The sequence below is a fragment of the Pseudophryne corroboree genome, chromosome 12, assembly GCF_028390025.1.
Source record: "Pseudophryne corroboree isolate aPseCor3 chromosome 12, aPseCor3.hap2, whole genome shotgun sequence".
Taxonomy (NCBI): domain Eukaryota; kingdom Metazoa; phylum Chordata; class Amphibia; order Anura; family Myobatrachidae; genus Pseudophryne; species Pseudophryne corroboree.
In genome coordinates this window covers 175,723,273-175,743,397 of record NC_086455.1, presented here as the reverse complement: position 1 = coordinate 175,743,397, position 20,125 = coordinate 175,723,273, and positions in this window count along the sequence as shown.

Below are 20,125 nucleotides of genomic sequence, written 5' to 3'. Positions count from 1 at the left end.
GGATGAGGTAAGACTGGACTGGCAGGTGCTGGTGAATAACAGAAGTATGAACACACCACAGAACCAGGACTGGATGAGGTAAGACTGGACTGGCAGGTGCTGGGGAATAACAGAAGTATGAACACACCACAGAACCAGGACTGGATGAGGTAAGACTGGACTGGCAGGTACTGGTGAATAACAGAAGTATGAACACATCACAGAACCAGGACTGGATGAGGTAAGACTGGACTGGCAGGTACTGGTGAATAACAGAAGTATGAACACACCACAGTACCAGGACTGGATGAGGTAAGACTGGACTGGCAGGTACTGGTGAATAACAGAAGTATGAACACACCACAGAACCAGGACTGGATGAGGTAAGACTGGACTGGCAGGTACTGGTGAATAACAGAAGTATGAACACATCACAGAACCAGGACTGGATGAGGTAAGACTGGACTGGCAGGTACTGGTGAATAACAGAAGTATGAACACACCACAGAACCAGGACTGGATGAGGTAAGACTGGACTGGCAGGTACTGGTGAATAACAGAAGTATGAACATACAACAGAACCAGGACTGGATAAGGTAAGACTGGACTGGCAGGTACTGGTGAATAACAGAAGTGTGAACACACAACAGAACCAGGACTGGATAAAGTAAGACTGGACTGGCAGGTACTGGTGAATAACAGAAGTGTGAACACACAACAGAACCAGGACTGGATGAGGTAAGACTGGACTGGCAGGTACTGGTGAATAACAGAAGTATGAACACACACCAGAACCAGGACTGGATGAGGTAAGACTGGACTGGCAGGTACTGGTGAATAACAGAAGTGTGAACACACAACAGAACCAGGACTGGATGAGGTAAGACTGGACTGGCAAGTACTGGTGAATAACAGAAGTGTGAACACACAACAGAACCAGGACTGGATAAGGTAAGACTGGACTGGCAGGTACTGGTGAATAACAGAAGTGTGAACACACAACAGAACCAGGACTGGATAAGGTAAGACTGGACTGGCAGGTGCTGGTGAATAACAGAAGTATGAACACACCACAGAACCAGGACTGGATGATGTAAGACTGGACTGGCAGGTACTGGTGAATAACAGAAGTGTGAACACACAACAGAACCAGGACTGGATGATGTAAGACTGGACTGGCAGGTACTGGTGAATAACAGAAGTGTGAACACACCACAGAACCAGGACTGGATGAGGTAAAACTGGACTGGCAGGTACTGGTGAATAACAGAAGTATGAACACACCACAGAACCAGGACTGGATAAGGTAGCACTGACAAGGGTAAAAACAAAAAATCCAGAGACTACTTCTGGAAGCCACATAGTTACATAGTCAGTGAGGTTGAAAAGAGGTAAAATGCCCATCAGGTACAACCTGTATTCTGTGTTAATCTGTTCATATTATAATGCGCCTGCTGGAGTAATGGTTTAGTACCAATTGACAACTATGATTATTACCACTCCCAGATATATAATGTCACTATGTTAAATTATATAGCCCTGGATACATTTACCAGTTAGAAATTTGTCCAATCCGTTTTTACATTTATTTACAGAGTCCGCCATTATTACCTTCTCCGGCAGGGAGTTCCAAAACTTTATTGTCCATACCGTGAAGAACCCTTTCCTACGTTGTGTACTTTTAATAAATAAATTCCCTGCTAGCTCCTTGTAATGTCCCTTTACATATTTGAAGATATTAATAATGTCTCCTCTTTTCTAGAGTATACATATGTAACCTAGTAAGCCTTTCCTCATACTCCAGTGTCTCTAACCCTTTAATCAATTTAGTAGCTCTTATTTGAACTCTTTCTAGTTCCCCGATATCTTTTTTATAATATGGTTCCCAGAACGGAACAAAAAAATTTTCAGGTGCGGACGTACCAATGATTTATACAGCGTCAGGATTACATCCTCGTCCCTTGTCTCAATGCCCCGTTTAATACACGCAAGCACTTTACTTGCTTTCTTTGCTGCATTTTGACCTTGTGCACTGTTATTAAGCCTATTATCTATCTATGAGCACCCCCAAATCTTTTTCCACCACAGTTACCCCTATATTTTCCCCATTGAGAGTGTAGGATGCAAATGTGTTTTTGAACCCAAAATGCATTAATTTGCATTTCTCTATATTTATCTTCATTCTTCATTTAGACGCCCAAGTTTCAAGTTTTATAAGTCATTTTGTAGAGAACCCACATCACTTTCTGAATTAATTACCTTACACAGTTTAGTATCATCTGCAAAGATTGACACTGTGCTTTCTAGGCCTATTCCTAGATCATTGATAAATATATTGAACAGTAGCGGGGCCAAGTACGGACCCCTGTGGTATTCCGCTGATTACTGGTGCCCAGCTAGAGAACAATCCATTGACCACTACACGTTGTACTCTGTTATCCAGACAATTACCTGTCCATGTACAAATAGTATATCCTAGGCCAAGTTCCCTTAATTTAATGACCAGTCTCCCATGAGACACTGTATCGAAGGCTTTTGCAAAATCTGAATAGACCACATCCACTGCTTTTCCCTGGTCAAGATTCTCGCTCACCTCCTCTTAGAAGCTAATTAAGTTAGTTTGACATGATCTGTCCCTCACAAACCCATGCTGACTTTTGCTAATAATTTTAGTAGTATGCAGATAATTCTCTATGCTATCCCTCAAAATTCCTTCCAATATTTTACCCACTATAGAGGTTAAACTGGTCTAGTTACCAGGATTATCTTTAGTTCCCTTTTCAAATAAGGGCACTACCTCAGCTATGCACCAAACCTTTGGTACCTTGCCTGATCTAATAGAACTATAGAAAATCAGGTATAGGGGTTTTGCTAGCTGTGACCTAAGCTCCATAATAACCCTAGGATGAATGCCATCTGGGCCTGGTGATTTATTAATCTTTATGTTGCTTAGTCTCTCCAGGACTAATTCCTCACTTAAAAGAGTATCAAGAGTCATTATCGTCACTATCTTTATGCACTACTCTTAGCTGGTGAGCAATAACTGAATGACTGGAAGTAATGCTACGGACAAACACTGACAGACAAGGTATCCTCAGGTTACAAGACAAGAACACGGCTGGACCAGAGTTCATACACAAGACAGAAGCTATAGCCGGCGTCAGATTCAGGGCAGGCTGGGTAATATTAGGAGCAATTGCCAATCAGAACAGCCAGGGAGACCAGGCCCTCTGATGACGAGTCTCAATGCACCTGTTCAGCTACACACACAGACAAAACTCCTAATTATACTGCAGCTGAAACTGAACACACAGGGAACCTGCAGGAATCTGAAATGCACTGAGAATGCAGGAAAACATGACAAAAACCCGGGAGCCGCTCAGTGGAAAAGGGTTTACCCAGGTCCAGTGACCCAGGAATCCAGCCCGGCTAGCTTGCAGGGCTGATCCCGGAAAGGACCCGAGTTGTGGTGCAGTGTAAGTGGGTAAGCCAGGACCTGTTTATTGCATAGGGAGAGCCGGCACAAGATGATCTCATCTCCTACCGTCGACACTGCACATATGACAACTGACATCACCAACCTGGTAATAAGCCGCATCCTGCCGCCAGTCTGATCAGGGTCTCATCCGGGTTGCCTCTGGGTTGGAGTTGACCCGTCATGTAGATGGGAAAGCGGTATAAGTGCATAATATGGTGTAATCAGTGACATGAACGTTATGGGAAAATTAGTGTCTGGAAACTTTGGAATATAAACTATTTGCTATATAACACTGTGCTAATCATCTATTATCAGTATCTCGATCAGACTAGATGAATGAGCGCAGAATAACGGGTGATAAAACAGTGGGACGGATTAGATAAGTGACCCATAAATTGATCTACAGATACAATGTTATACCGTCTCATCAGTAGACAAAGCATTAACTTGGGCTCAGACCTGCCTCCTCTGTGTATAATTTGAGTGAACATTTCAGCAATAAGGGCGGACTGTACAATGCTCGATGCAGTATAATAAGTGATCGCGGAATAATAGATATTTCTGCACATTGCAACATAAATTTGTTATCTTCGTGCAATCCCCTATTGGTCCGGCAAACATGCGCTGACGGCGGGTAACAGTGCAATACCTTGATGCATTCTATAACTGATGGAAACGGAGATGAATGCTCAACTCTCACAGTAATAAGAACCTGAGAACTATGATAAATCTTTTTTTAACGTCACCGCAGTATTATGATATAGAAAGAGCAGCTTAATATATTGGCACCAATAAGAAATTATACGTAGGTGATCTATGATACAGCCATTAGACTTTGTTCTATGTTTTAAAGAATTTTAGATAAATGATGTGATCCAAACAACTTAATGAGTCCCAAACCCCCTCATAATTAGACAGACTTTAGCCTCCAGCTTTGAGAAGACATATAACTACTGTATGTGTTTCATTTAGAGGCATTTTGGCTGATACTATAGAGCAGCGAGTGATATAATATCGTCTCAGCCCAGCGTGATCTTTGGATTCCCACATGTTTGATCTATTCGTGCACTGGACGCAACTAGATGGCATCTGATGGAGGAATTCAAGTGTTGCTCCGTTCGGGCGCGCGCAGCCGCCGAGGCTAACATACTGTTATGTTGTTCCATCGTTCTGACGGGCTGGTAACTAGTTAGGAAATAGTAACACATCCACTGATATGTTTTGATATATTTATTAGATTTTGATTACTTACCTTATGATGAAAAACAGAAAATGCAGAAGCACACTCTATAGTACTAAGCTCTGCTAATCAGAATAATTATAGTAAACTTCACAATCTTAACATACAGCAAAATTGAGGTGCTTAGCATTATTTTTGGCCAAAGATATGGACCCACCAACCACAACTAGGTGAACTCATCTAGTAGATCCCTAAAACTAAGGTTTAATTCCAGAGGCAAAGAGCCTGTCTCTTTTTCCGAGTATAGATAACATCAATCTTTGGAAACAACTTTGAGCCTACAATGCCCTGGATGACTTCCCCTTCCAAAGAGAAAAGTGATCTCACAACACAAGGGACCTTTTCAATGTTTGTGTGTGATGAATGGCAACACTGATGAAACAAATGCTAGCACACCGCAACCTCCAGAAAAATTGGTGAGTAGATGATTCAACAAACTCACTCATCCTGGGGCGCAAACTTGCCATGGACCCTGTGCACGCTGCAATGAAAAGAGAATAACCCTCCAAACAGCGTATCCCAAGGAGCTCGGATAGACCACATCTCTGATATGGAAGAAAATAATAACATTAAGAGCAGGGATCATCACTTGTGATTTTGCTAGAACTCATCACCAAGCCAATTAAACTTAACTAACCACCAAAGTGCAGGTCTATGTTCTGCAAGATGCTGCACAGTTTGTCATTAGCATCCTTTACTGACAAGGACAGAATTTAGTTACAGCAGTCCCTGTATCAATGGATCATAGAGACATCTTCTGAAGGACAAAGGTGAGGTCGGGAGTAGGGACCCTCAGGAGAGGTCGGAGAACATGCCCCTCAGGCGAGGTCGGAAGCAGGGCTCCTCAGGAGAGGTCGGGGAACATGCCCCTCAGGGGAGGTCGGGAGCACGGCTCCTCAAGTGAGGACAACAGACAGGAGCGGATCTAGGCACGGGCAAGCCCACCCGCACTCCGGCTGCAATCCTAATTGACCTCTAGTGTCTGTGCGGTGCTATGGGAGAAATGTCATGACGTCTCTCCCATAGATTCGAGGAGCGGGCGGCCAGAGATGGAGCAGCAGCGGTCGGGATGCAGGGGTGGGGCTGGTGAGAATTGTTTTTTTTTTGTGTGTGTTTGTAAGCGGTGCTACTAAGGAGCACAGCTACAGGGGGCACAACTACTGGGGACATAACTACAGGGGGCACAACTACTGGGGACATAACTACAGGGGGCACAACTACTGGGGGCATAACTACAGGGGGTACAGCTACAGGGGGAACAACTACAGGTGGTACAGCTACAGGGGGTACAACTACTGGGGGCATAACTACAGGGGGAAAAGCTACAGGGGGTACAACTACTGGGGGCATAACTACAGGGGGCACAACTACTGGGGGCAAATCTACGGGGGGTACTACAGGGGCACAACTCCTGGGGGCATAACTACAGGGGGCATATCTACTGGAGCAAAACTACAGGGGGCATAACTGTGGCCACACCCCTTCCCTATGAAGCCACACCCCTATTTTTACACGCACCTTAGGTGAGCACTAACACAAATATGCCTATCGGGAGGGGGGGGGGAGGTCTGGGCAAAGGAAACTTTTGCCCTGGACGCCACAAGGTCTAGAGTGTTGGTTCCCGCCTCACACTTTCACTTATAAAGGGGCAGGGTAGTATGTGCACCCTTGGAAATATTCTGCTTTTACTTTATATCACGTGGCTCCGTGTGAGGTTGGTGCCGCAAGGGCAAACAATACACCAGACGAGTGACAATGTGTTACTGATACAATCCGATGGGTTTCCCCTAATCATTAAACTAGCTTCACCTAATTTAATAACTGCCCTTGGCGTGACACTGGCCTCATCTACCTTTCCCCATGCTCACTCTGCAAATCAAGGGTTCTCCTTTGTGGACCAAGGGCACCTAGAAGGGAGGGTAATGACATACCCAGGCCCGTCAGTGCCACCAATATCCTGTGCAGGCGCGATAAGTCACACATACCACAGCCTATAACTCTGCATTTCTTCACATTTCTAGATATTAGTAAATAAATAATCCAAAACGCTCAGCAGAAAAAAAGAAAAATAATTATCTTTAAGGTTTGAGATTCTGGTTCGGATTCAGGGACTTTATGCAAATCCAGCTACAAAGTCCTCCCCAGGGAAACCGTGTATGACAGTACAGGGACTGTGCCGCCACTGAACACAATCACTCCACCAACACGCCCGCCACACTCCCGTAACACACCCATAAAGCTGTCTCTTTCCGTGCATCTGTGCACACAATCACTCCAGCAACACGCCCGCCACACTCCCGTAACACGCCCATAAAGCGGTCTCTTTCCGTGCATCTGTGTACACAATCACTCCAGCAATACGCCCCCCACACTCCCGTAACACGCCCATAAAGCGGTCTCTTTCCGTGCATCTGTGTACACAATCACTCCAGCAATACGCCCCCCACACTCCCGTAACACGCCCATAAAGCTGTCTCTTTCCGTGCATCTGTGCACACAATCACTCCAGCAACACGCCCGCCACACTCCCGTAACACGCCCATAAAGCGGTCTCTTTCCGTGCATCTGTGTACACAATCACTCCAGCAATACGCCCCCCACACTCCCGTAACACGCCCATAAAGCGGTCTCTTTCCATACATCTGTGTACACGATCACTCCAGCATTATGTCCGCCACACTCCCGTAACACGCCCATAAAGCGGTCTCTTTCCGTGCATCTGTGTACACAATCACTCCAGCAATATGCCCCCCACACTTCCGTAACACGCCCATAAAGCTGTCTCTTTCCATGCTTCTGTGTACACGATCACTACAGCAATATGTCCGCCACACTCCCGTAACACGCCCATAAAGCGGTCTCTTTCCGTGCATCTGTGTACACAATCACTCCAGCAATATGCCCCCCACACTCCCGTAACACGCCCATAAAGCGGTCTCTTTCCGTGCATCTGTGTACACAATCACTCCAGCAATATGCCTGCCACACTCCAGTAACACGCCCATAAAGCGGTCTCTTTCCGGGCATATGTGTACACAATCACTCCAGCAATACGCCCCCCACACTCCCGTAACACGCCCATAAAGCGGTCTCTTTCCATGCATCTGTGTACACAATCACTCCAGCAATACGCCCCCCACACTCCCGTAACACGCCCATAAAGCGGTCTCTTTCCATACATCTGTGTACACGATCACTCCAGCAATATGTCCGCCACACTCCCGTAACACGCCCATAAAGCGGTCTCTTTCCGTGCATCTGTGTACACAATCACTCCAGCAATATGCCCGCCACACTCCCGTTACACGCCCATAAAGCGGTCTCTTTCCGTGCATCTGTGTACACAATCAGTTCAGCAATATGCCCCCCACACTCCCGTAACACGCCCATAAAGCGGTCTCTTTCCGTGCATCTGTGTACACAATCACTCCAGCAATACGCCCCCCACACTCCCGTAACACGCCCATAAAGCGGTCTCTTTCCATGCATCTGTGTACACGATCACTCCAGCAATATGTCCGCCACACTCCCGTAACACGCCCATAAAGCGGGCTCTTTCCGTGCATCTGTGTACACAATCACTCCAGCAATATGCCCCCGACACTCCCGTAACACGCCCATAAAGCGGTCTCTTTCCGTGCATCTGTGTACACAATCACTCCAGCAATATGCCCGCCACACTCCCGTTACACGCCCATAAAGCGGTCTCTTTCCGTGCATCTGTGTACACAATCAGTTCAGCAATATGCCCCCCACACTTCCGTAACACGCCCATAAAGCGGTCTCTTTCCATACATCTGTGTACACGATCACTCCAGCAATATGTCCGCCACACGCCCATAAAGCGGTCTCTTTCCATACATTTGTGTACACAATCACTCCAGCAATACGCCCACCACACTCCCGTAACACGCCCATAAAGCGGTCTCTTTCCGTGCATCTGTGTACACAATCACTCCAGCAATATGCCCCCCACACTCCCGTAACACGCCCATAAAGCGGTCTCTTTCCATACATCTGTGTACACGATCACTCCAGCAATATGTCCGCCACACTCCCGTAACACGCCCATAAAGCGGTCTCTTTCCGTGCATCTGTGTACACAATCACTCCAGCAATATGCCCGCCACACTCCCGTTACACGCCCATAAAGCGGTCTCTTTCCATACATCTGTGTACACAATCACTCCAGCAACACGCCCGCCACACTCCCGTTACACGCCCATAAAGCGGTCTCTTTCGATACATCTGTATACACAATCACTTCAGCAACACGCCCGCCACATTCCCGTTACACGCCCTTAAAGCGGTCTCTTTCCATGCATCTGTGTACACAATCACTCCAGCAATTTCGCCCGCCACACTTCCGTTACACGCCCATAAAGCGGTCTCTTTCCATGCATCTGTGTACACAATCACTACAGCAATATGCCCGCCACATTTCCGTTACACGCCCATAAAGCGGTCTCTTTCCATGCATCTGTGTACACAATCACTCCAGCAATACGCCCGCCACACTCCCGTTACACGCCCATAAAGCGGTCTCTTTCCATACATCTGTGTACACAATCACTCCAGCAACACGCACGCCACATCCAGTAACACTCCAGTTAGGGCAGCAGTGGGTAGGGGTTTGCTAGGTAAAGACGGGGCAGTTAGGGCAGCAGTGGGTAGCGGGATGCCAGGGGGTGGGCTGGTATATAGCAATGAAGACAATCAGGGTAGTTAGGCAGCAGTACCTAGGAGGGAACCAGGGGATGGGTGGTATGTAATGATGGGGGTAGCAGTGGGTAGGGGGTGCCAGGTAATGTTGGTGTATTTAACGTAGCAGTGGGTAATGGGTTGCCGAATAATTTTGGGTTACTTAGGACAGGAGTAGGTAGGTGGGTGCTAGGAAATGCTAGGGGTAAATAAGGCAGGGTGTTCCTGAGTAATGTTGTGGTACTTAGGACAGGAGTAGGTAGGTAGGTGCTAGGTAATGATAGGGGTAAATGAGGCAGGGTGTTGCAGGGTAAAGTTGAGGTAGTTAGAGCAGCAGTAGTAAGGGAGGTACCAGGTAATTATTGGGGCAGTTAGGGCAATAGGTACAGCATAATTTAGAGGCAGTTATGGCAGAAGGGGCTGGGTGATGTAAGTAAAGATTGGACAGAGTGGGTAATATGGTTGCTAGGTAATGATGGAGGTAGGGGGGTGCCAGGTAATAATGGGGTAAACAAAGCAGAAATGGGTAGGGGGATGTTAGGTAAGGTCATATAAGACAGCAGGTAAAGATGGGGCAGTCAGAGCAGCAGTGGGTAGGGGCTGCTAGGTAAGGATGGGGCATTAGGACAGCAGTGTGTAGCGGGCTGCCAGGTTAGTATGGGGCTGCAGTGGGTGGGAGTGGGGGGGGGGGGGGGTGCCAGGTAAGTATGGGGCAGCAGTGGGCAAGGGGTGCCAGGTGAGGAAGGGGCAGCAGTGGGCAGGGGGTGCCAGGTGAGGAAGGGGCAGAGGTGGGTAGAGCGTGCCAGGTGAGTATGGGGCAGCAGTGGGTAGGGGGGTGGTAGGTAAGTATGGGACAGCAGTGGGCAGGGGGTGCCAGGTGAGGAAGGGGCAGCAGTGGTAGGGGGTACCAGGTGAGAAAGGGGCAGAGGGTGTCAGGTGAGGAAGGGGTGATGAAGGGGCAGAGGTGGGTAGGGGGTGCCAGGTAAGTATGGGGCAGCAGTGGGTAGGGGGTGGCAGGTAAATATGGGACAGCAATGTGCAGGGGGTGCCAGGTGAATAAGGGGCAGCAGTGGACAGGGGGTGCCAGGTGAGTATGGGGCAGCAGTGGGCAGGGGGTGCCAGGTGAGTATGGGGCAGCAGTGGGCAGGGGGTGCCAGGTAAGTATGGGGCAGCAGTGGGCAGGGGGTGCCAGGTGAGGAAGGGGCAGAGGTGGGCAGGGGGTGGCAGGTAAATATGGGACAGCAATGTGCAGGGGGTGCCAGGTGAGGAAGGGGCAGCAGTGGTAGGGGGTACCAGGTGAGGAAGGGGCAGAGGTGGGTAGGGGTGCCAGGTGAGTATGGGGCAGCAGTGGGCAGGGGGTGCCAGGTGAGGAAGGGGCAGGAGTGGTAGGGGGTACCAGGTGAGGAAGGGGCAGAGGGTGTCAGGTGAGGAAGGGGTGATGAAGGGGCAGAGGTGGGTAGGGGGTGCCAGGGGAGTATGGGGCAGCAGTGGGTAGGGGGTGGCAGGTAAATATGGGACAGCAATGTGCAGGGGGTGCCAGGTGAATAAGGGGCAGCAGTGGACAGGGGGTGCCAGGTGAGTATGGGGCAGCAGTGGGCAGGGGGTGCCAGGTGAGTATGGGGCAGCAGTGGGCAGGGGGTGCCAGGTAAGTATGGGGCAGCAGTGGGCAGAGGGTGCCAGGTGAGGAAGGGGCAGAGGTGGGTGGGGGTGCCAGGTGAGGAAGGGGCAGAGGTGGGTGGGAGTGCCAGGTGATGAAGGGGCAGCAGTGGTAGGGGGTGCCAGGTGAGGAAGGGGCAGAGGTGGGTGGGGGTGCCAGGTGATGAAGGGGCAGCAGTGGTAGGGGGTACCAGGTGAGGAAGGGGCAGAGGTGGGTGGGGGTGCCAGGTGAGGAAGGGGCAGCAGTGGTAGGGGGTACCAGGTGAGGAAGGGGCAGAGGGTGTCAGGTGAGGAAGGGGTGATGAAGGGGCAGAGGTGGGTAGGGGGTGCCAGGGGAGTATGGGGCAGCAGTGGGTAGGGGGTGGCAGGTAAATATGGGACAGCAATGTGCAGGGGGTGCCAGGTGAATAAGGGGCAGCAGTGGACAGGGGGTGCCAGGTGAGTATGGGGCAGCAGTGGGCAGGGGGTGCCAGGTGAGTATGGGGCAGCAGTGGGCAGGGGGTGCCAGGTAAGTATGGGGCAGCAGTGGGCAGGGGGTGCCAGGTGAGGAAGGGGCAGAGGTGGGTGGGGGTGCCAGGTGAGGAAGGGGCAGAGGTGGGTGGGGGTGCCAGGTGATGAAGGGGCAGCAGTGGTAGGGGGTGCCAGGTGAGGAAGGGGCAGAGGTGGGTGGGGGTGCCAGGTGATGAAGGGGCAGCAGTGGTAGGGGGTACCAGGTGAGGAAGGGGCAGAGGTGGGTGGGGGTGCCAGGTGAGGAAGGGGCAGCAGTGGTAGGGGGGTACCAGGTGAGGAAGGGGCAGAGGTGGGTAAGGAGGCCAGGCACCGGTGGGCACACTGTGCCAGCCTGCCTCAGCCTCCCCCGCTCCTGCCCCCATCCTCAGGCGCTCGCAGAGTCATCAGCTGCCGTTTCCGGAGCCTTTGGCTGGCGGCCCCGCTCTCTGCAGCCGGCGCTGTCCTCACATGAACCCGGAGCGGCTGCTGCCAGAGGCTACGGGAGGTAACGCCGCTCTCATCGTCACACGGCTCCGGGCACAGGCGGAAAGGTAAGCGCAGGGGGCAGCTGGTGTCCGCTCCATGTGCCCCGCACACAGCGCCCCCCCCCCCCTCCCCCCTATTGCACAGGACAGCGCTCTGCGGGGGGGATCAATGCATCCATCACACGTTACTGTATCATCCGTGTACTGCGGGAGCGAGGGGGGAGAGAGAGATAGAGGGGGGAGAGAGAGATAGAGGGGGGAGGGGGGAGAGAGTGAGGAGAGAGGGGGTGGGGGGACAGAGAGATAGAGCGGGGAGAGGGGGAAAGAAAGATGGGGGGGTGATAGAGGGAGGGAGAGAGGGGGAGAGAGAGAGATAGAGGTGGGAGAGGGGGAGAGAGGGGGAGGGGGGAGAGAGTGAGGAGAGAGGGGGTGGGGGGGACAGAGAGATAGAGCGGGGAGAGGGGGAGAGAGATAGAGGGGGAGGGAGTGAGGAGAGAGGGGGTGGGGGGACAGAGAGATAGAGCGGGGAGAGGGGGAGAGAGAGAGATGGGGGGGTGATAGAGGGAGGGAGAGAGGGGGAGAGAGAGAGATAGAGGGGGGAGAGGGGGAGAGAGGGGGAGGGGGGAGAGAGTGAGGAGAGAGGGGGTGGGGGGACAGAGAGATAGAGCGGGGAGAGGGGGGAGAGAGATAGAGGGGGAGGGAGTGAGGAGAGAGGGGGTGGGGGGACAGAGAGATAGAGCGGGGAGAGGGGGAGAGAGAGAGATGGGGGGGTGATAGAGGGAGGGAGAGAGGGGGGGAGGGGGAGAGAGAGAGATAGAGGGGTGGACGGTGAGAGAGATAGAGGGAGGAGAGGGGGAGAGAGAGAGAGGGGGAGAGAGAGATAAAGGGGGTGAGTGGGAAAGAAGTAGAGAGGGGGAGGGGAGAGGGAGTGGAAAGGGAGAGAGAGAGATAGAGAGGGAGGGGGAGAGAGGGAGGCGAAAGGGAGATGGGGTGGGGGGAGAGAGATAGAGGGGGGAGTGGAGAGAGCGGGGAGAGAGGGGGGGGGTGCGGGGAGAGAGAGATAGGGGGGGGGAGGGGGGAGAGAGATAGAGGGGGAGGGGGAGAGAGGGGGAGGGGGAGAGAGGGGGTGGAAGAGAGATAGAGAGGGGGTGGCAGAGAGATTGAGGGGGGAGGGGAGAGTGAGGACAAAGGAAGAGGGGGTGAGGAGCGAGAGAGACAGAGGGGGGAGGGGGAGAGAGGGTGGTGGGCAAGAGATTTAGAGAGAGAGGGAGAGAGCTAGAGGGGGAGGGGGTGGGAGAGAGAGGGGGGAGGGTAGAGAGTGGGGAGAACGGGAGAGAGGGAGTGGGTGGAGGGGGAGAGATAGAGGGAGAGGGGGAGAGAGTGAAGAGAAAGGGAGAGAGGGGGTGGGGGAGAGAGAGATAGAGACGGAGAGGGGGAGAGATGGAGGGGGAGTGGGGGGAGAGAGAGATAAAGGGGTGAGTGGGAGAGAGGTAGAGAGGGGGAGGGAGAGAGTGGGGAGAGAGGGAGTGGGATGGGAAAGAGATAGAGAGGGGGAGGGGGAGAGAGTGAGGAGAAAGGGAGATGGGGGTGGGGGGAGAGAGAGATAATGGGGGAGTGGAGAGAGTGAGGAGAGGGGGTGGGGAGAGAGAGAGAGCGAGGGGGAGAGAGGAGGGTGGGAGAGAGATAGAGGGGGAGGGAGGATGGGGTATAGAGAGAGGGATGGGGGTGGGATAGTAAGGGAGAGGGAGGGAGAGAAGGGGTGGAGGGTATAGAGAGAGGGGTGGGGGTGGTGGCGGGAGAGAGGGGGTAGGAGTGAAGGAATTTGGAGGTAGAGAGGGGTGGTGGGGGTAGAGAGAGAGAGGGTGGGAGGGGGGGCAGAGTGAGAGAGGGGCGGGAGCAAAGGAAGTTGGGTGTAGAGAGAGAGAGGGTGGGAGGGGGAATAGGGAGAGAGACAGTATCTAAAATGGGTCCGTGGTGTACAAATCGCAGGGAAAATGGTGCTGCCATGTGCCTAGAGAGCTGTGCATGTTCTCGGAGATATGTGTATATGCAAAAGATAGATAGTTAGATAGATAGATAGATAGATAGATAGATAGATAGATAGATAGATAGATAGATAGATAGATAGATAGATAGATAGATAGATAGATAAATAGATAGATATGATATATATAGATGGATAGATAGATACGAGATAGATGGATAGATAGATAGATAGATAGATAGATAGATAGATAGATAGACAGATAGATAGATAGATAGATAGATAGATAGATAATGATATAGATAGATAGATAGATAGATAGATAGATAGATAGATAGATAGATAGATAGATAGATAGATAGATAGATAGATAGATGGATAGATAGATGTCGTAGTGGTGTCCGGCACTCAAAGCGATTGAGTGGTATAGTGCTGCGGTGCCCTCCTTGAGGGAATGGTGTCCCACTATATAATTCCAAGGATAAAGCAGGCGGCACTCAGCAGTCTGGATTCCTTTTAAACTTTTATTGAACAACCATAGATAGATAGATAGATAGATAGATAGATAGATAGATAGATAGATAGATAGATAGATAGATAGATATGAGATAGATGGATGGATAGATAGATATGATATAGATAGATAGATAGATAGATAGATGAATAGATAGATAGATAGATAGATAGATATGATATAGATAGATAGATGAATAGATAGATAGATACGAGATGGATAGATAGATAGATAGATAGATAGATAGATAGATAGATAGATATGATATAGATAGATGGATAGATAGATATGAGATAGATAGATGGATAGATAGATAGATATGATATAGATAGATAGATAGATAGATAGATAGATAGATAGATAGATAGGTATGATATAGATAGATGGATAGATAGATAGATAGATAGATAGATAGACGGACGGACGGACGGATGGACAGACAGATAGGTATGAGGTACAGTAGGTAGATATGTTATTATGACGCTGTATGTACGAGGCACCACAGACTGTGCATCGCGTGATTACACAAATGAAAGTGTTATCTGTATAATAATGTATAAGGACATGAGCAGCAGGAGCGCCCCCCCCCCCCCCCCCCCCCCAGTAATGGCTCCCGCCGTGGGGGGTTAGAAGAGAAGGGGGGCACAGGCGGGTGTGGACCATCAAATCGACAGTATCTAGATCGTCAATGTTTAGGTCAACCACTATACGTTGACAGTCACTTGGTCGACATGGATGGAAGGTCGACGTGGTTTCTAGGTCTAAAGGTCGACATGAGGTTGTTGTTGTTTTTTTGTGTCGTTTTCTTCATAAAGTGACCGGGAACCCCAATTAGTGCACCGTGTCCCCTCGCATGACTCGCTCTGCTACCGCTGCGCTCGGCACAGATTACCGTTCCAATTGTAGTCCACATGGATCGTTAACTATGAAAAAGTTCAAAAAAAGAAAAAAATGTGGAAAACTCATGTCGACCTAGCACATGTTGACCCAGAAACCCCGTCGACCTTCCATCATGTCGACCTAGTGACTGTCGACGTATAGTGGTTGACCTAAACATTGTCGACCTAGACAGTGTCAACCTTCAGACCGGATCCCGGCACAGGCAGGGGTAAGAGGAGAGACTCCCAGTATATAATAGTATACAGGTTCTCAGAGGCGGTCCTCACAGCACCCAACAGTCCAGGTTTTAGGTATATCCCTGGCTTATAGCACAGACTGGTAACTCCAGTTGACTGAGGTGCTAATTATACACCTGTGGCCAAGCAGGGATAAATGTGACACCTGGAGTGTGGGGACGGCATTATCTGTATAAATCCAGGTGTCTCCCTAGAGGTACAGTAGCAGAATGGACAGTAATGGGGTGATTATTCTCTGCAGTAATGAATCATGGACCCATAGAGCGCTCGCCCTGGATGTGAGGGAGAATCGCCTGGCAGCGGGAGGGAATGGGAGGCTGGCTGGAGGCACAGTGTCTTTCAGCTCCACATGGGAAATGACATTAACACTTTCTCTGCTGCCACCGCTGTTGTGTCAGCGTGCTCTCTGATACTTGTAGTTCCACAACAGCTGGCTGGCCTGTGTTCATGCTCTGTCTCTATGCAGTGTATGGTTGGATTCTGCTCGTGTTCTTCCTCCTGTCCGCCTAGGGCGCAGCGTTACAGGATTTCCCGCAGATCTGTGAGAGGAGACATCTGAGGTGAAGCACACAAGACTCCCACGCCTCAGCTCTCACCAGCCGTGCTGACATAAAACAAGTACATTTCTCTAAAGAGCAGTGTAACATAGTGAGAGCCTTGTAATTTGTACCCACAAATTAGGAGCAGAGACGCCTGACAACCCCCCAGGGCTAGAGAGTCACAAGGACGGCACTCTGTACCGCCACAGTACAGCAATCCCCCTGCCCCAACTGTGTGCCACTGCGCCATTCTGTGTCCTGCCAGTCCCCCCAATCTACTTCCCATGTACTAAGGAGAAGACGCCATTGTATCTGCATCGGCTGATAGTACGATTATCTCTGAGGACATTTATCCTCAAGTGACTCTGAGATTCGCAGCTGCCGACGCGTTTCTGACACACAGGCTGCAGTGGTATAGTGCAGACTTACCTCTGCTATAGTATACACATGCGTCCTTCTTCATCTGGCCTCATACGCTGTGAGTCGCGGCACACGGCGCATGAGAGCCACCAGCCCCTCTGTGACTCGGAAAATGGGTCTTATTCCCATCACTAGATAGATCTGAAATAGATAGATAGATAGAATACAGATAGATAGATAGATAGATAGATAGATAGATAGATAGATAGATAGATAGATAGATAGATAGATAGATAGAATACATATAGATAGATAGATAGAAAGATAGATAGATAGATAGATAGATAGATAGATAGATAGATAGATAGATAGATAGATAGAATACAGATAGATAGATAGATAGATAGATAGACAGATAGATAGATAGATAGATAGAATACAGATAGATAGATAGATAGATAGATAGATAGAATACATATAGATAGATAGATAGATAGAATACAGATAGATAGATAGATAGATAGATAGATAGATAGATAGAATACAGATAGATAGATAGATAGATAGATAGATAGATAGATAGATAGATAGATAGATAGATAGATAGAATACAGATAGATAGATAGATAGATAGATAATAGAATACAGATAGATAGATAGATAGATAGATAGATAGATAGATAGATAGATAGATAGATAGATAGATAGAATACATATAGATAGATAGATAGATAGATAGAATACAGATAGATAGATAGATAGATAGATAGATAGATAGATAGATAGATAGATAGATAGAATACAGATAGATAGATAGATAGATAGATAGATAGATGATAGATAGATAGATAGATAGATAGAATACAGATAGATAGATAGATAGATAGATAGATAGATAGATAGATAGATAGATAGATAGATAGATAGATAGAATACAGATAGATAGACAGATAGATAGATAGATAGATATAGATAGATAGATAGATAGATAGATAGATAGATAGATAGATAGATAGATAGATAGATTGATAGATAGAAGATAGATAGATAGATCTGATTGGATACAGTAGATACATATTGGATTGCTGATATTGTGTTTCTATGTCTGTCCTCCTGTTACACTGTAGCTAAGCAACATTGTGTTATATTGTGTTTACACTCAGTTATTGTCCTCGTCAGAAGAAACATTTATTTCTGTTTTCCTGCCAGATTAATTTCATTCGACTCAAATAAACATGTAATATTGCAATATGTGCACAACGCGGACTCACTATTGATCGCACACAACATGTACCAGGACACAAATATTTGGCTTCCATATACTACCAATTCAGTTTTTCTTTAATTAAGTGTCACCGTGTGATGCCCGGCAGAAGTAATTCCCCGTCACACACAGACAATCCAATTTCTGTTCAGTGACTTATAAAACTGACCATCCCACAGCGCCACCGTTACACTACCTGTCACTCCCACACAGTATACTGTCACATCCTTCCCACAGCACCACCGTTACACTACCTGTCACTCCCACACATAGGCCCTCATTCCGAGTTGATCGGTCGCAAGGCGAATTTAGCAGAGTTACACACGCTAAGCCGCCGCCTACTGGGAGTGTATCTTAGCATCTTAAAATTGCGACCGATGTATTCGCAATATTGCGATCACAAACTACTTAGCAGTTTTAGAGTAGCTCCAGACTTACTCTGCCTGTGCGATCAGTTCAGTGCTTGTCGTTCCTGGTTTGACGTCACAAACACACCCAGCGTTCGCCCAACCACTCCCCCGTTTCTCCGGCCCACTCCTGCGTTTTTTCAGGAAACGGTAGCGTTTTCAGCCACACGCCCATAAAACGCCGTGTTTCCGCCCAGTAACACCCATTTCCTGTCAATCACATTACGTTCGCCGGAGCGATGAAAAAGCCGTGAGTAAAAATACTTTCTTCATAGCAAAGATACTTGGCGCAGTCGCAGTGCGAATATTGCGCATGCGCACTAAGCGGAATTTCACTGCGATGCGATGAAAAATACAGAGCGAACGACTCGGAATGAGGGCCATTATACTGTCACATCCTTCCCACAGCACCACCGTTACACTACCTGTCACTCCCACACATTATACTGTCACATCCTTCCCACAGCACCGCCGTTACACTACCTGTCACTCCCACACATTATACTGTCACATCCTTCCCACAGCACCACCATTACACTACCTGTCACTCCCACACATTATACTGTCACATCCTTCCCACAGCGCCACTGTAATACTACCTGTCACTCCCACACATTATACTGTCACATCCTTCCCACAGCACCACCGTTACACTACCTGTCACTCCCACACATTATACTGTCACATCCTTCCCACAGCGCCACTGTAATACTACCTGTCACTCCCACACATTATACTGTCACATCCTTCCCACAGCACCACCGTTACACTACCTGTCACTCCCACACATAGGCCCTCATTCCGAGTTGATCGGTCGCAAGGCGAATTTAGCAGAGTTACACACGCTAAGCCGCCGCCTACTGGGAGTGTATCTTAGCATCTTAAAATTGCGACCGATGTATTCGCAATATTGCGATCACAAACTACTTAGCAGTTTTAGAGTAGCTTCAGACTTACTCTGCCTGTGCGATCATTTCAGTGCTTGTCGTTCCTGGTTTGACGTCACAAACACACCCAGCGTTCGCCCAACCACTCCCCCGTTTCTCCGGCCCACTCCTGCGTTTTTTCCGGAAACGGTAGCGTTTTCAGCCACACGCCCATAAAACGCCGTGTTTCCGCCCAGTAACACCCATTTCCTGTCAATCACATTACGTTCGCCGGAGCGATGAAAAAGCCGTGAGTAAAAATACTTTCTTCATAGCAAAGATACTTGGCGCAGTCGCAGTGCGAATATTGCGCATGCGCACTAAGCGGAATTTCACTGCGATGCGATGAAAAATACCGAGCGAACGACTCGGAATGAGGGCCATTATACTGTCACATCCTTCCCACAGCACCACCGTTACACTACCTGTCACTCCCACACATTATACTGTCACATCCTTCCCACAGCACCGCCGTTACACTACCTGTCACTCTCACACATTATACTGTCACATCCTTCCCACAGCGCCACTGTAATACTACCTGTCACTCCCACACATTATACTGTCACATCCTTCCCACAGCACCACCGTTACACTACCTGTCACTCCCACACATTATACTGTCACATCCTTCCCACAGCGCCACTGTAATACTACCTGTCACTCTCACACATTATACTGTCACATCCTTCCCACAGCACCGCCGTTACACTACCTGTCACTCCCACACATTATACTGTCACATCCTTCACACAGCACCACCGTTACACTACCTGTCACTCCCACACATTATACTGTCACATCCTTCCCACAGCACCGCCGTTACACTACCTGTCACTCCCACACATTATACTGTCACATCCTTCCCACAGCGCCACTGTAATACTACCTGTCACTCTCACACATTATACTGTCACATCCTTCCCACAGCACCACCGTTACACTACCTGTCACTCCCACACATTAT